Source organism: Rhamphochromis sp. 'chilingali' (assembly GCF_963969265.1).
Source record: "Rhamphochromis sp. 'chilingali' genome assembly, chromosome: 6".
Taxonomy (NCBI): domain Eukaryota; kingdom Metazoa; phylum Chordata; class Actinopteri; order Cichliformes; family Cichlidae; genus Rhamphochromis; species Rhamphochromis sp. 'chilingali'.
Genome location: NC_137933.1, coordinates 30,240,915 through 30,254,221, shown reverse-complemented (window position 1 = coordinate 30,254,221; position 13,307 = coordinate 30,240,915). Strand labels below are relative to the sequence as shown.

The 13,307-nt window shown below is 38.8% G+C and overlaps 1 protein-coding gene across 1 annotated transcript in view; it reads right to left on the bottom strand.

Annotated features, from left to right (window-relative positions):
- The window catches only part of LOC308399025 (transmembrane protein 266-like), a 51,062-nt gene that overhangs the window by 24,387 nt on the left and 13,368 nt on the right, over positions 1 to 13,307 (bottom strand). The window lies entirely within an intron of this gene.

The following is a 13,307-nucleotide window of genomic DNA, read 5'->3' as shown; positions in this document are numbered from 1 at the left end:
AATGAAATATTATCCTCACAACAATTTTAAAGGGTACAGTCTTCTCAAGCTTTAATGGATCACAGCAATTATGCCAAAGTCAAGCCAATTACAAAGAAGAGTATTAAAAGCAATTTTTAAAGGCAAGGTCCACATCTTGGTCAATTTTACTGTATATCCCTTCATGGCAGTGGTGATCACTTTTAGATACCATAGAAAGCCTGCTTTCCTCATAAATTGGCATATTTTTCTTTAAAAACTTTTTTTCCAATCTTGCCATGTATATTATACAATTTTATACAATTTTTATAGAGACCCTGTCCTCTATTCCAGCCGCCACCACGCATGGCCAATAAATGCTTGGGGTCCCAGGCCAGTGGAGGTGCACCAAGGACTAATAAACTTTAAACTACAGCAGGGTACAGTGCAAAGTTTGCAATGACAGTGGAGGATACCTAACATTATTAACATTATTAAATTTACAATAACATAATGGAGATGACCCACTGGTTGGAGGGAGGCACATGCTCCCAACAGACCCTAGTAACACCACCGTCAGATGCTCTGTGAAACAGACAAATTAGATAAGCTAAAACAAATTTTAGCAACTTTAGCCATTTTAAACAGTTACATCTATTAATGCTCATCAAGGGATCAGTGCTGAAAGATAACTTTTGGTATATACACATACAGTGTTTCAATGTTTTTCTGCACAAATAAGTTACTAAATTTTTTTTTTTTTTTTACAGTATGATTATTATATTTTAAAAATTGATGCTCATAATAAATGACCAACTCACCTTTACAAATACTGCCTTCTAATGAAGTCATTATCACCGTTTAAGAAAACTGCTTGTACTGATCTCCAGTAAGCTGGCAAACAACACATTGTGTAGTCAGAGGGGAACCAAGCAAAATTGACAGATTTGAGTTTCTTCAAACAAGAAATCAAAGCTTGAAATATAAAGTAACATCAAAAAGAACTAGGCATACATTGAGTTAAATGAGAAGCTAGCTCCTTTTCTGATGGATAGCAGGCTAAAACTGAATCATTAAGCACAAATCTAAACTTGCTCATGGAGCAAGATAAAATGTATTACTCCCATGGGCCATTAAGAGGCACTGGACAGTCATATTATATCTCAAACTCGAAGACAAGGATAAACCATGCACATATGTGCAATAAACATGAGAAGGTTTACCCAACCAGGTGAAATTAATAGGTCATTTATTATAGTTTAGTATATATGCACAATTCCCCACACACACACACAAGCCCTAAATAGTCCCTGTAAACTCATGTGTTTATAGTGCCTCAAAAGATATTCAAGATCGAATCTATTATGTGAGGATATTAAAATGAGTCAGCAAAGCAATAAATCTGTGGAACAATCTGTCCAAAATCAATAACATCCACCTGCTTTATACAGGATAAAGGACCACGCAAGTCGATACAACACAACACAGATAAATAAGAGGTGAGAGTTCACGGGCGGTTTGAAGACTCATCCTTGATATGTATGACAAATAGGCTGAATTCAGCGACTGTGTGTGTCCTTAACTTCATGTCATGCCAAAACTAGCCCAGCCCAGAGGGGACGCAGTCAGACGCTGCTGGTGACACATGCAGTATATTAATGAGTCTTATTAAAGCAACAGAACAGTGGCAAATGTTGTTTCTCTGACCCCGTCGGCCCTGACAGTCTGACAGAACCACCTGGCCCAAATCAGTAGCAGACAAGCACATTTAGTGGACAAGGTCACCCCTCAAACCGGTTGTTTTCAGACTGTCTTTGGCTTTTTCACAACCTAATATTGATTTACCAAATAACAGTTATAGTGCCTTTGTAATTTTTGGTCAACTTGCACGACAGACTATTTGAACACAAACACAAAGATATTTCTGCATTTCTGTCTCTCTACACTTCTGCTTTATGTCTGCTATTATCTCGCTATTCTCTGCGCTCCTTCCCTTGGCTCTGCATCCCTTCTGATATCAGTGCACGTTTAGCAGGTTGATATAGCTGTCAGTGTTCCCCTCTACTGGTGAGACTGAGAGAAGCTCGACAGGGAAATAGAGGAGGGAGATTAAATCAGGCAAAGTGATCAATACGAGCATGTCGAGTGAGCCACCAAACACTGGGACTGTCAGACTAACAGCACCTGATGGTCTCATCAGATAAAGTACTCCACTGCAGAGATGCTTCTTAAACGTTTACTCTTTGTACATATTAGAGTTCAAGTGCTATACTTCTGCGTCTCCTTATTTTATCCTTCCTTTTATTCTGCCATATTGGCAGATTATCAGCAATGGCAACACAATAAACTCAAGACTTTTTATTGTGCTTAAGGAAAGACGAGGCTTGATTGATGAACCGTTGTTGTTCATTTCTTTATGGATGTATAAATATCTAAAATTATTATTTAGGAGATGTGAAGACTTAAATTCATAATTATTAATAACAGAACAAATTCTCCTTTTTTTATTGGTTTGATTCATAATCATTGGATTTAAACATGGGATGAGAGCCAAGTTAATGGTCAATTGTTCAAACTAGTTTACAGCTAATGGTGGTGTCACATTATAGTGACCTGATGGACTGGACTGCATTTCCATGATGTAATAAATTCAGCTGAATCTTGGCAATGCATTAGTGATATCTGATGTAATGAATTGGGGCAAAACCTGCTGTAATTTTTATTTTTAGCCAAAACTACTAAAAAAAAAAAATTCTTTGACTTGAGTTCTGTTATTGGCTAGGTGCCCGAGGAGCTTTGAAAATAGCGATGACAGCTAATCCTGGGAAGAGAAGTGTGAGTGTGAATTTAGAAGTTAAGTGAGATCATCTCAACACTTATTTATATTGCAGTGCTATGCTAGAAATGTGACCCCGGTGGAACAAACACATTTATACCCATACAGAGACAGAGAACAAAAACTGCTGCACTGTGTTCATTTAATTTAGCATTTATTGTCTTGTTTGTTTCTTTGCTTAATCTTTATCATCCTGAGCCATTTTCATGCACATGCGCTACTGCCCTGAGGTCCACGTAGGTGCATTCAGAGGAGCCAGATTTTCTTGTAATTTATTTTTTATGGTAGTTTTCATGCTTTTCCAGCTCTTTAAACATTTTTCTTTGGACTTCAACTGCTTTTTTTACTCATTTTCATTCCAGTCCTCGTACCTGACCTTTTCCAATAAATATGTGGAACACCTGACACAAAGGATGAGCCATTGTTGTGTCTACATATAACAGACAACTTGCAAATTGCATCTTTTGGCAGTTTGTTACACACAGCCTGTCATAAAACAAATAACTTGTTCCCACTTCTTTAGTTAATTTTTTTTTAAATGCTAATACAACAGAGTTTCATAGACATATAAATATAATTTTCACAACAAAAAGGTGATTTACAAAGAGTTATTAGCCAAAAACTTGACATATCTTAGCATGGTGTACAGTATATCATTAAAACAATTGGAGGAAACTCTACAAGTGTAAGACAAAAGCACAGTTCGTTAGTACCAAACCAGAAACCGCTACAGAGTGTGATAAAGCATACTGTGAAAAGGCACTGCTAGAATTACATAATTTGATTTTAACAAAAAAGAAGACAAGGGATAAAAGCCTTATTCTGAAGTAATGATTATGTGCATCCCTTAGGCAAAGTCTCTACCCGCCAATGACAAATTTAGTCCCAGCAAATAAAAATGGTGAACCAGATAGGAAGCATAGAAACAGACAGAGCTTGACAGCAGGCAAGCCTGGAAAAGAAGGCGTACCAGCTAAGCATAAAATACATGCTGAGTTTTCCCGATGCTGTCAGATTGCAGGTAATTAATTTTACATTTGAAAGTTTCCCCATTACCAATGCCTGTGTGCCATTCATCACAACACATCAGCAATGAGAAGGTAAGCCCCAAAACACCAGAAAAGCACTGACTCCTTTTTTTTCTTTGACTTTTGCAATCTAAAAGTAAATATAGCGACTGCATTTTTAGTACCGCATTTACCTTCTTACATAAACAACATCTCCAGACGGGCAAATTATTTATACTAATCGTTCACTTATTTGCACAGCGCCGGTAGAGGCAAAAGGATTCAAGTTTAAATGATTACTGTCTAAATGGTGACAGCCAGTGTACACAAAAGCAAACCTGAAAATTTACAAATTTACAGACTAAAAGAAATATTGTGTGTGTTCTTATTAGGATAAGGATTTTTAATATTTTATACCAGTACAGGTGTTGATTTTCTTACAGTGAATCAGAGATCAGAGGCCATCTGTCAGTGTTGTGGAGCAATGCAAAGCTAATGTAATGTGTAGTGAAGCACATTACTTTCTCCACAGAGTTCTCAAGTAACATAAAGTATTACATGTTTTTAAAAGTAACAAATAGTAATGACTGTGCAACTCTAATAGAAGCCAGGGACACAACCTCTGCATCAAAGGTCTGATATCACTCGTTGTTACAAAGTGAAGCCAACCTACAAAGAAAGACCTATAAGAGGCACAAAGCAACTACAAAGCCGGAGACTGTAGTTTTTTTAGAACTGCCAGTAGCAGCTGTTTCTTAATTTAATTTTACATTCAAAAGTCTTAACTAGTGTCGTTTATATTAAATTATATTAAATTATTATTGCTAGGAACCAGGGCTTTACATTTCATTTCCAATTTTCACTCACTACACATCTTTGAATCTGAGACTGAGTCATACAGAGAATGCCACCATACTACTTTTATATGGTTATAGATGCATTTTATGCCATACTTCCCAGAGCTGCATAATTACAAGCCTTTAAGCTTGATGCTAAAAGACATCACATTGATGTTATGTGTAGGCTACAAGAAAGATTTTAGATTACGCTGAACCTGCAGCAGCTAGAGGCTTAAGTTTACCGTGAGTAGTGCAAAACACAACGAACAAGGGCAACTGGTGTTCAGCTTCCCCCCTGAGTCCCGTGGGAGCGCTGAGGAAAGACTCATTTGTATGTTACAAGGGGACTGGAAGGTCAGTATGTGCGCGTGTGTGTCTCTGTGTGTGTATGCCTGCATTTGATGTATTCTGTATTCCGTGTGTATATCGCATACTGTATATGTGCACTGATAAGGGTGCATGCACCCAATCACAGCAAGCTTTAATCAGTATAGCGTCACGACTGCAGATCGTTATGGATGTCAGTTCAGAATTGAGTAAATCTCAAACCATTTTGCTGCTTATTTAAGATGCAGGAAACAAAACCTGACAGGTTTTGACTTCATGGACAAGAAAGACTAATGAGACTGTGCATGGTGCTTTCAAAACAACACTTTCACATATCCCTGATAACAGAGCTAAATGACCATGCACCTTAGGATGCAGCTGAGCAAAACACTCTAATAAATTGGCTTTTAAGGATCAATATTATTACACTTTACATCAGAAACTGAAATCTCCATGTGTTTCTTTAGATCTTAACATGTGCCATGTCACTACTGCTTTAGTACAGAGTAAAAAAAATACACAATACAATACGAATTTTCACTGACCAAAAGAAAAGTAAATTCATAATAAAAGATGTCAATTGTGTCTTAATTATTATGAGATAGATTAAAATAAGCACACTACTGTAGCTGGTTCAGGAGGCAACCCATATACCAAAGGTTAGTAGGAGCACACATTATCTTTGATTTACTGTAAGCTTTCCTTACTATTCCCTCTTAAAAAAGGCTAAAATATATTTTAAAAAATGTTTTTTAAAAAGCCAGGTGTCAACATTTAAGAGATTTCTTTAGATGACTTGAGTCCCACACATTGATTAGTGTGTGTGTGTGTATGTATGTATAGAAATATACTCTTAGACTGGACAAAGCCACTATTATATCAACACTTGGATAGAGAAGCCTTGTCATGATGTGTCGAACTTAGCATTTTTGTTGTTGTGATGTTTTGAACCCAAAACTGGTGAGAAAGGGGGTAGATCTGACTGAGATCTTTTTTAAATCTAATGGGGACCATGACTTAAAAAATGAACATCAGGCTGTAGTCAGTACAACTAAAAACTAGCAAATTAGACCATAAACTAATCAGGAAAGCATTTAAGATCAAAATTTAAGTAAACTACCATTTCCCTAGCAACCACTTTTGTTATAGTAAATGAGTAAAACTCTTCAGCCAGCAAAACTTTCTGAGTATCAGTGTGTTTCATGCACAGTTATTAGCTAACCTTTGTTTTTAATGAACACAGATCACATATAATTATTTTGTTTTGGGGAGTAAGATATCAGTTTGTTAGATAAATTATGCTTTAAATACAGATGTAAACACACAGAAATCTGCAACAAAACTTTCAAAGTGGTCTCGACTTTTACTCAGACACTTCAACTCTTCTCCTTTGTGCCATGTGCAATGTGAACATGGTTATATGTGGTATATATGGCATGGCTTTCTACTAGAAACTGGTCGTTTTGTGCATCAAAATTACCATTTTTTGTGACAAAAATATTGCATCTTATGGTAAATGAGCAGGCCAATTATTGTATGAAAACCAGTTTCAATAAAACAATGTACACATAGTGATTTAGTGTTAAATTAACTGCTTTGCAGGAGGAACAGTAATGGCAGGGTGGCAAACTACAGAATCTATCATCTATACAGTTATCGTTTCAAAATCTAAAAATTTTGGTTTATATTTCAGGCCATCCCTGGCAGTAAAGGTTCACCATGTTTATTTTTCCTCAAAAGTTATGGATAATTGTGATTTGGCAAACAGTGAACTCCTACACTATACAGGCCTACAGCTGTCCCATTGGCAGAGGAATTAAGAAGTCTGGGAGATAACGAGAAGGACGGTCACTCCCTGGTCGCCGTCTCAGACAACTTCCCGTTCTCTCTAATTAAATCAGGCCAAATTGGCTCGACCGGGTGAAAGCCTTCAGAGAATGCATTATTCCAAAAAGTAAGACTTCAATATTTAATCTTTGCTCTCTAACAAAGTTAAAGCAGGTTGAGTAAAAATAGTGTGCTATCAACAAAATACTAACTAGCAGCACAGATCTCACACCTCCAAATTCAGGTTAACAAACGTCTTTCTTATTTGACATATTCATGAAATCAAGATTGCTCTGAGATGTTTTAACAAGAAAGGTTTAAAAGTCCCACTATTCAAAACAGTAACAGTTTCGTTCATGCCCACGTTTTTAAAAAGTCTAATCTCAGAACCAATTTGATGACAAAATCACTCCAGAGTTGTTTGTGATTGTATAAAGAGGGGAGTGTTTATTTTCCTTCATCAACCACTTTCTAAGACTTGCAAATGGGCCAGTAGTTATTTCCAAAATAGAACATTTGGAACCCTGGCCTAAAGCTGTTGGGTGGTAAAGGGTAGGAGTCCTTTTTTTTTTCCTCCCCCCCACCCCTGCTCACTACAGATTTAGATGAACCATCTGGTGTTGGTACCTAACCCTGGACTCCTTGCACATTTGGACCAGCCGTATCAGCAACATATGCTTCTGTCTCCGTGTCTGGCAACCATGCGCCCATCACAACGATGGGAGGTGACATCATTCCACTGCTCAGGTGTGCACTTGTAATTGCAGTCCAGGAGCAGGGGCTGGACTGGTCTGGCAACTTGAATTTTAATATAATTTTACACTGCACTTTTTATCTAGATCCCTTGAGCTCAGACAATAATAAGATCAGCTAGTTCCCCTTATCCCTTAGCACAATGTCAGCATCATACCCCATACCATGACCAGCTTTTCATACCTTTTTATGTGCACATCAGACCTCGGAGGCTGGAAGTGATATAAGTTCAGGTACAGAGCAGGCTGAGCAGCTGCTGCAATTTTTTTATTTTAGTTGAAGGTTAAATTTTATTCTATATAATGTTTGCACTATACGCAGAGTTCTAATCATCACGATAGGCTTTATCAAGCAGTTGGCTTACAAAAAGCTGGTCTACTTTCTGTCTGGCTGATTATAGGGATAGTCCATTTGGCTCAAAATGTGTTTTTCAAGTTTAAAATAAGAGAAAATACGGTAAAGCTGGAAATTCTTTCAAAAAATATGTAATTTTGTTAAGAAGTCATCATCATCATATTGTCATCATCAGTCTTATGTTCAGTTTAAACCAAAAACGGAGCCTTTGATTAATGCCGTACCTGCAGATCTTCTTCTCTGTCGTTCTTTGTTACGCCCAAAAATCTTTTTCCGATGAAGTCGCACACTAGCAGCAGCCAACACAAATACAAGCTGAAATGCACCAAAAGAACCCTTCAACATAAAAAAAAGTGAGCAAACAAACAAAAGCAGCTTGATGACTATGGGGAGAGTGGGCGGCCATGAAAGTGCTGAACACAAGCCCACGCCACCTTGGTCCTCCCAGCATTTTTCCTAGACAGGAAGATGGATGGGCCCAACTCTAATAATAACTACACTCCACTTACCATGGCGCCAAAACTGCTAACACTGCAACTGCCCCCTGATGCTAGCTAGAACAACCACCTCCCACAATGTCGCCCACTTCTCTCCTGATAGGAACATTCTGTTAGGCAACAGTACAGAAAGCTGGTGGTGGAAATCTCCAACCTGTCCACCTTTCTTCAACATCACCACCGAATGACAATCCTGGATGTTCCTGCAGGATTGTGAAGGGGCTTCTGTACTGGTGGTACAGCAATGCAAAAAAAGAGAGCTTTTTTGGCATTTAGTCTAGTTACAGTCGAGATTGGTATTCAGTATGGGAAGGTGTACTTTGTGTGAAATTCGGCAGAAAAAGATGAGACGGTGAATGTGAAAAGAAGCAAGAAGCTGAGGGAATAAGAGAAGAAGCAAGAATACAGAGAAACAATGGAAATATGTAAAAAGGTGGTGAAAGAGAGAGAAAGAAGAGCCTATCTAAATGTGCAGAAGCATCAATGAAGGAGCACTATTGTTCCTAATGAGGTGTGACAGCCCAGTATAAACTGGAATATGAAGTGAACCATGATTACAGAGGGTTAGATAACAACCACTACGCAATGCAGTGAGAAAGCTTTTCAGGCCTGGCCTTGTTTCCTTTCTGTTCTCAGTCTATATATCCTCTACGTACTCTCCTTCTGTTCATGCATGCATATACATATGTATGTGTGTGTGTGTGTGTGTGTGTGTGTGTGTGTGTGTGTGTGTGTGTGTGTGTGTGTGTGTGTGTGTGTGTGTGTGTGTGTGTGTGTGTAAGGAAGAGAGAGGAAAAGTAAATAAATGAGCGGCGATCTGTGAGTGACTACTTTCCCACTGTGTGAAGTGAGGGCAGCACACTATACGAGAGAGATAGCAGTAAGGTCAGCTCCACCTTCACAATGCTAAAGGCTATGATATGCGAACATGCCTGACAGTAGGTGCTTCATCACACAGTGGCAGCTTGACACAGGAGCCTTTTCTCTTGATTAATCCCCTCTGCTTGCATCCTGCTATGAAACACGCTGCATCTTTATAGTATTGGCAAACCATAATAACACAAACTGCTTTTCATTTTGCAATTAATCTGTAAATCTGTGAGAGGAGGAAAAAAGAAAAACAGCTTGTGCCTTGTCTTCCACTCCCAACATATAAATGTGTGATTTATTTTCCATGCAGATTTTCATTTCAGGATCTCATCAACAAAAGTGATTAGTTCAATAACTTTAAAATATGCTGCAAGCTGGTACATTAAATTTACTGTAAACTGTGTCTTTAAAGAGAAAACATATCTGTTTTGAATTTGCATATTTTTCATTTACACCCACTTTCTCTCTGGAATGAGTAGACGAGAAAAGTTTAGCTGACAGTAACACATTCCCAAACTGCCACTGAAAATAACTTCAGCCCCTCATCCAATGAACCATCACCTTGTTGATGAAACACCTCTACCATGCTTGTGACATTCTCACTTTCATGGGCGTGCACTCTCGTTTTGCCAAACATCGCTACAGAGCATGCCTAAACATTTCCCATGCACTGTTTTCTTCATGACGCTCTTTCACTCTCAGAAAGCCAATGAGCCATCTAATGCAGACTGAAAGTGGCGGGGTCTGCGGGGGTGTGGTGTCGGTGGCAATCGACTTTCCCAGGTAAAGTCAGCGGAGCAGCCAACAGATTTCTCTCCGACATACATTTTCATTTTGATGACTGTGGATTGCCATCGCGCTGCCGCTGTCTTGCCTCCTCTCAACTTCACTTCATCATTCCTCACGCCCATAAGAAAGGTTCATTTCCCCTGCCCCATTTCCCTAAAGGTGAGTTTACCCATCAGTCACTCTGGTAGATGCACTCCAGTGTTTCCCATTTGCATTCTGAAGGCGAAGACAGATACGGGCAGGATGGTGCGTACACACTGTTACGACCCAACAAAGTCAACTCACTGGGAGGTGATGTTAAAGCGCTGATTTAAGAAAGCTGCCCACTGCCGCAGGGGAACATAGTAAAACATGATGATGGGGCATGGGGCGTGATGTTTGTGAATGTCATTTAAGGAGGGCTAATGGCTGCTGTCTCTTTGAAAGGTAGATCGATACGGTAATGAGGAGACGGAGGCACAGGCGTAATCACCGAAAGCCCAGCGGTGCTGAAACCCACAGAATAAAATAGATTCGGGTCTTGGAGGGCGTCAGGCTGAGTGACGCGTTCATTTGGACACACTTGCAACATCTTGCATTTTCTAATGGCCTTAATGTCAGTAGGCACTTTGTTTTTTTTAAATATTTTACGATTTTCACATCCAGTGCTTGCTTATGACTACTTCAGAGGGCTTTTGTTAAATCTCAAAATCTCATAGTTTAGAAAAAAAAATGTGATCTGACACGAGACCTATAAACAGCAAAGGTTTTTGAAATTTCTACACATTAGCCACAAAGGAGGAGATATGGGAACATCCTAACAAACCGGACAAACCAAAGGCCAGCGACAAGGACCGGTAACAGTGATTAATTTGAAAGATTAGTACATCGTTTAAGGTTTAGAGAAGATGCAAAGTACACGTTACTGAAGCTCATGCCTGGTGGATTTAAATGGAATTTCATTAAAGCTAAAAGAAAGAATGATGACTTTTACAACTCCCACTGGCAGCGTTTTTACAGGCAGACGTTTTACACTAATGGCTTGAATATGAAATAGTGACCCCATCACGCTAAGCTCGTTTTGAGTAAATTGAGCCCACTGGTAAAATAACCTTTAAAACGGTGTCTGCTAAATCTGTTGTTCTAGCCTCTTACAGCAGGGCTTCTTAAAGTTTTTCAGCATCTGGACCAGAAGGAGAAATTTAGTCTCATGCCCTCAAACCCAAGCTCATTTGGAGAGATTGCTGTTCTCATTTTTGTGATTACAACGGCAGGGACGTGACCCATTTACCGGATAACTCTTGGTTTAAGAAATGCCTTCCAGGTATATGTCACAGGTTGAGCTACAATAGGAAATGCTGCATTCATAATTCATATCTGTACACTAAAGTGTTTCCTAACAACACCAAATCCAGACACTGAGCTGGTGGTGTCACAGCACATTCACAACAAACACTGAAACATCTAACCATTAAGTATAGGGAAGGAAATGCATGGTACCAGTGACCCTGATCTGGAATAGGACACACAAGGACTGTACTGGTTGTAATACTGGCGCAGTGTGAGTGTCAGCACGATGCGTCTGTGAAATCCATCTGTTTCTGGCCATGAGAGGCTAACTGAAGCGAACCAATGGAGTGAGACCTGATTTGGTGTCAAACGGAGTACTTGGATGAGGCAGCATGTATGGATATGTTGTGTGTGTTTGTGTATGTGTGCATGTTTTGGATCCTGTAGTACAGCTTATGGTGTTTATGTGCATCCTAGTGAGATCTCACGCTAAGAGCCAGGTTTGAGTCACAGTTGCTGGACAGAATGCAAAGACTGGACGGTGGGCAGATTTTGCATGGTGAAAAAAAAGGTTGTTAATGTTGTGACTAATCTCAAAGACAGCTGTGATCTGACCTCATATCCATATGTCAAACCTAAAATTTGCACAATCATGTGAAAGGATAGAATAACAAGGACTGTGATAAGCAGTTCGTAAGTATCACACAATTACTGAGACAAAATTATTGTCTCGCTCACAGTAACTGAGATATGTTTAACATTTTACACTCTAGTACTTTATAATAAAGTACTAGAGTGTAAAGTACTACTACTACTACAAAGTGCTACTTCTAGTACTTTGTCTTGGAACAACTGTAGCCACACGATTTCCTTAAAGTATTCTGATTCTGATTAAACTTGAGTCCCATTTTCGTAAAGTTTACCTGAGAATCATGGAAAAGTCCAGGATTCCCAGTCATAGGGAAAAGTATGAATAAAAGAAAAAAAAACACAAGATAATAATGACTAGTTACTGTATAATATGGATACAAAGCACAAATCATTATGGAACAGCTTTTGATCATTTTCAGGATTTAAATTACTTAAACATCAAAGACTAAGGAAAACTTGGAAGCGTGGAGGCGTACAACCTTTAACTGCCAACTTTTGATCAACTGCGGACTCAATAAAGTAATTAAACGTGACAGCATGTATAGTTAGACAGTAAAAGAAATTAAGTGTGTCATACTATCGGCTTCTGGCTCATGCACTGTAAAATGTCACTTACAATAAAGGCTCCTATTGTCAGCAGGCAGGCGAGGAGGGCAGATATTTAGCCTGAAATGATGAATTGATCTCAGTTAACTTATGGATGCAGGACAACCCAGAGGTTGTCACTTAATGATAAATGGACGTAATACTGAGCAACGGGGACAGCAAGTCAAGGACTTGGGGCGGGAGATTTAACACATGATGGATGATAATCTTGCATACCATGTGGCATTTATGCAAGTGTGATGGGTCGTGTGCATGTGTGTGTTGGTGTGTAAGTCTACAAACAGTGGCTGCTGTTTTATGTAAACTTAAAATCTACATTGTTGGCTGCGATAACCGCAGACAGCAGATTTAAGTGCCTGTTCCACAATGGCTGTGTTAATGGTCTTAACACTGGAAGGTTGCATGCCTCTAAATATAAAATTTAGACACATGCATACATGTACAGTACACATGAAATAAAAATATATAACAGCATAAGTGCATATAAATATAGGACTGCAAAATGTGCTAATACATACCTACTTTCTGTACCTAAACAGTATAGAAGAACTGGGACTGAGGTATGAGGCATGCAGTGCTATGAAAAAGTATACCACATGATTCAGTAGCTTTTAGAACCACATTTAGCAGCAATAACGTGAAGTAATGGTTTTCTGTATGACTCTTCTTTAGAACATTGCTTCAGTTCATTCAGGTTTGTGGACATTAGTTTGTGCTCAGATCC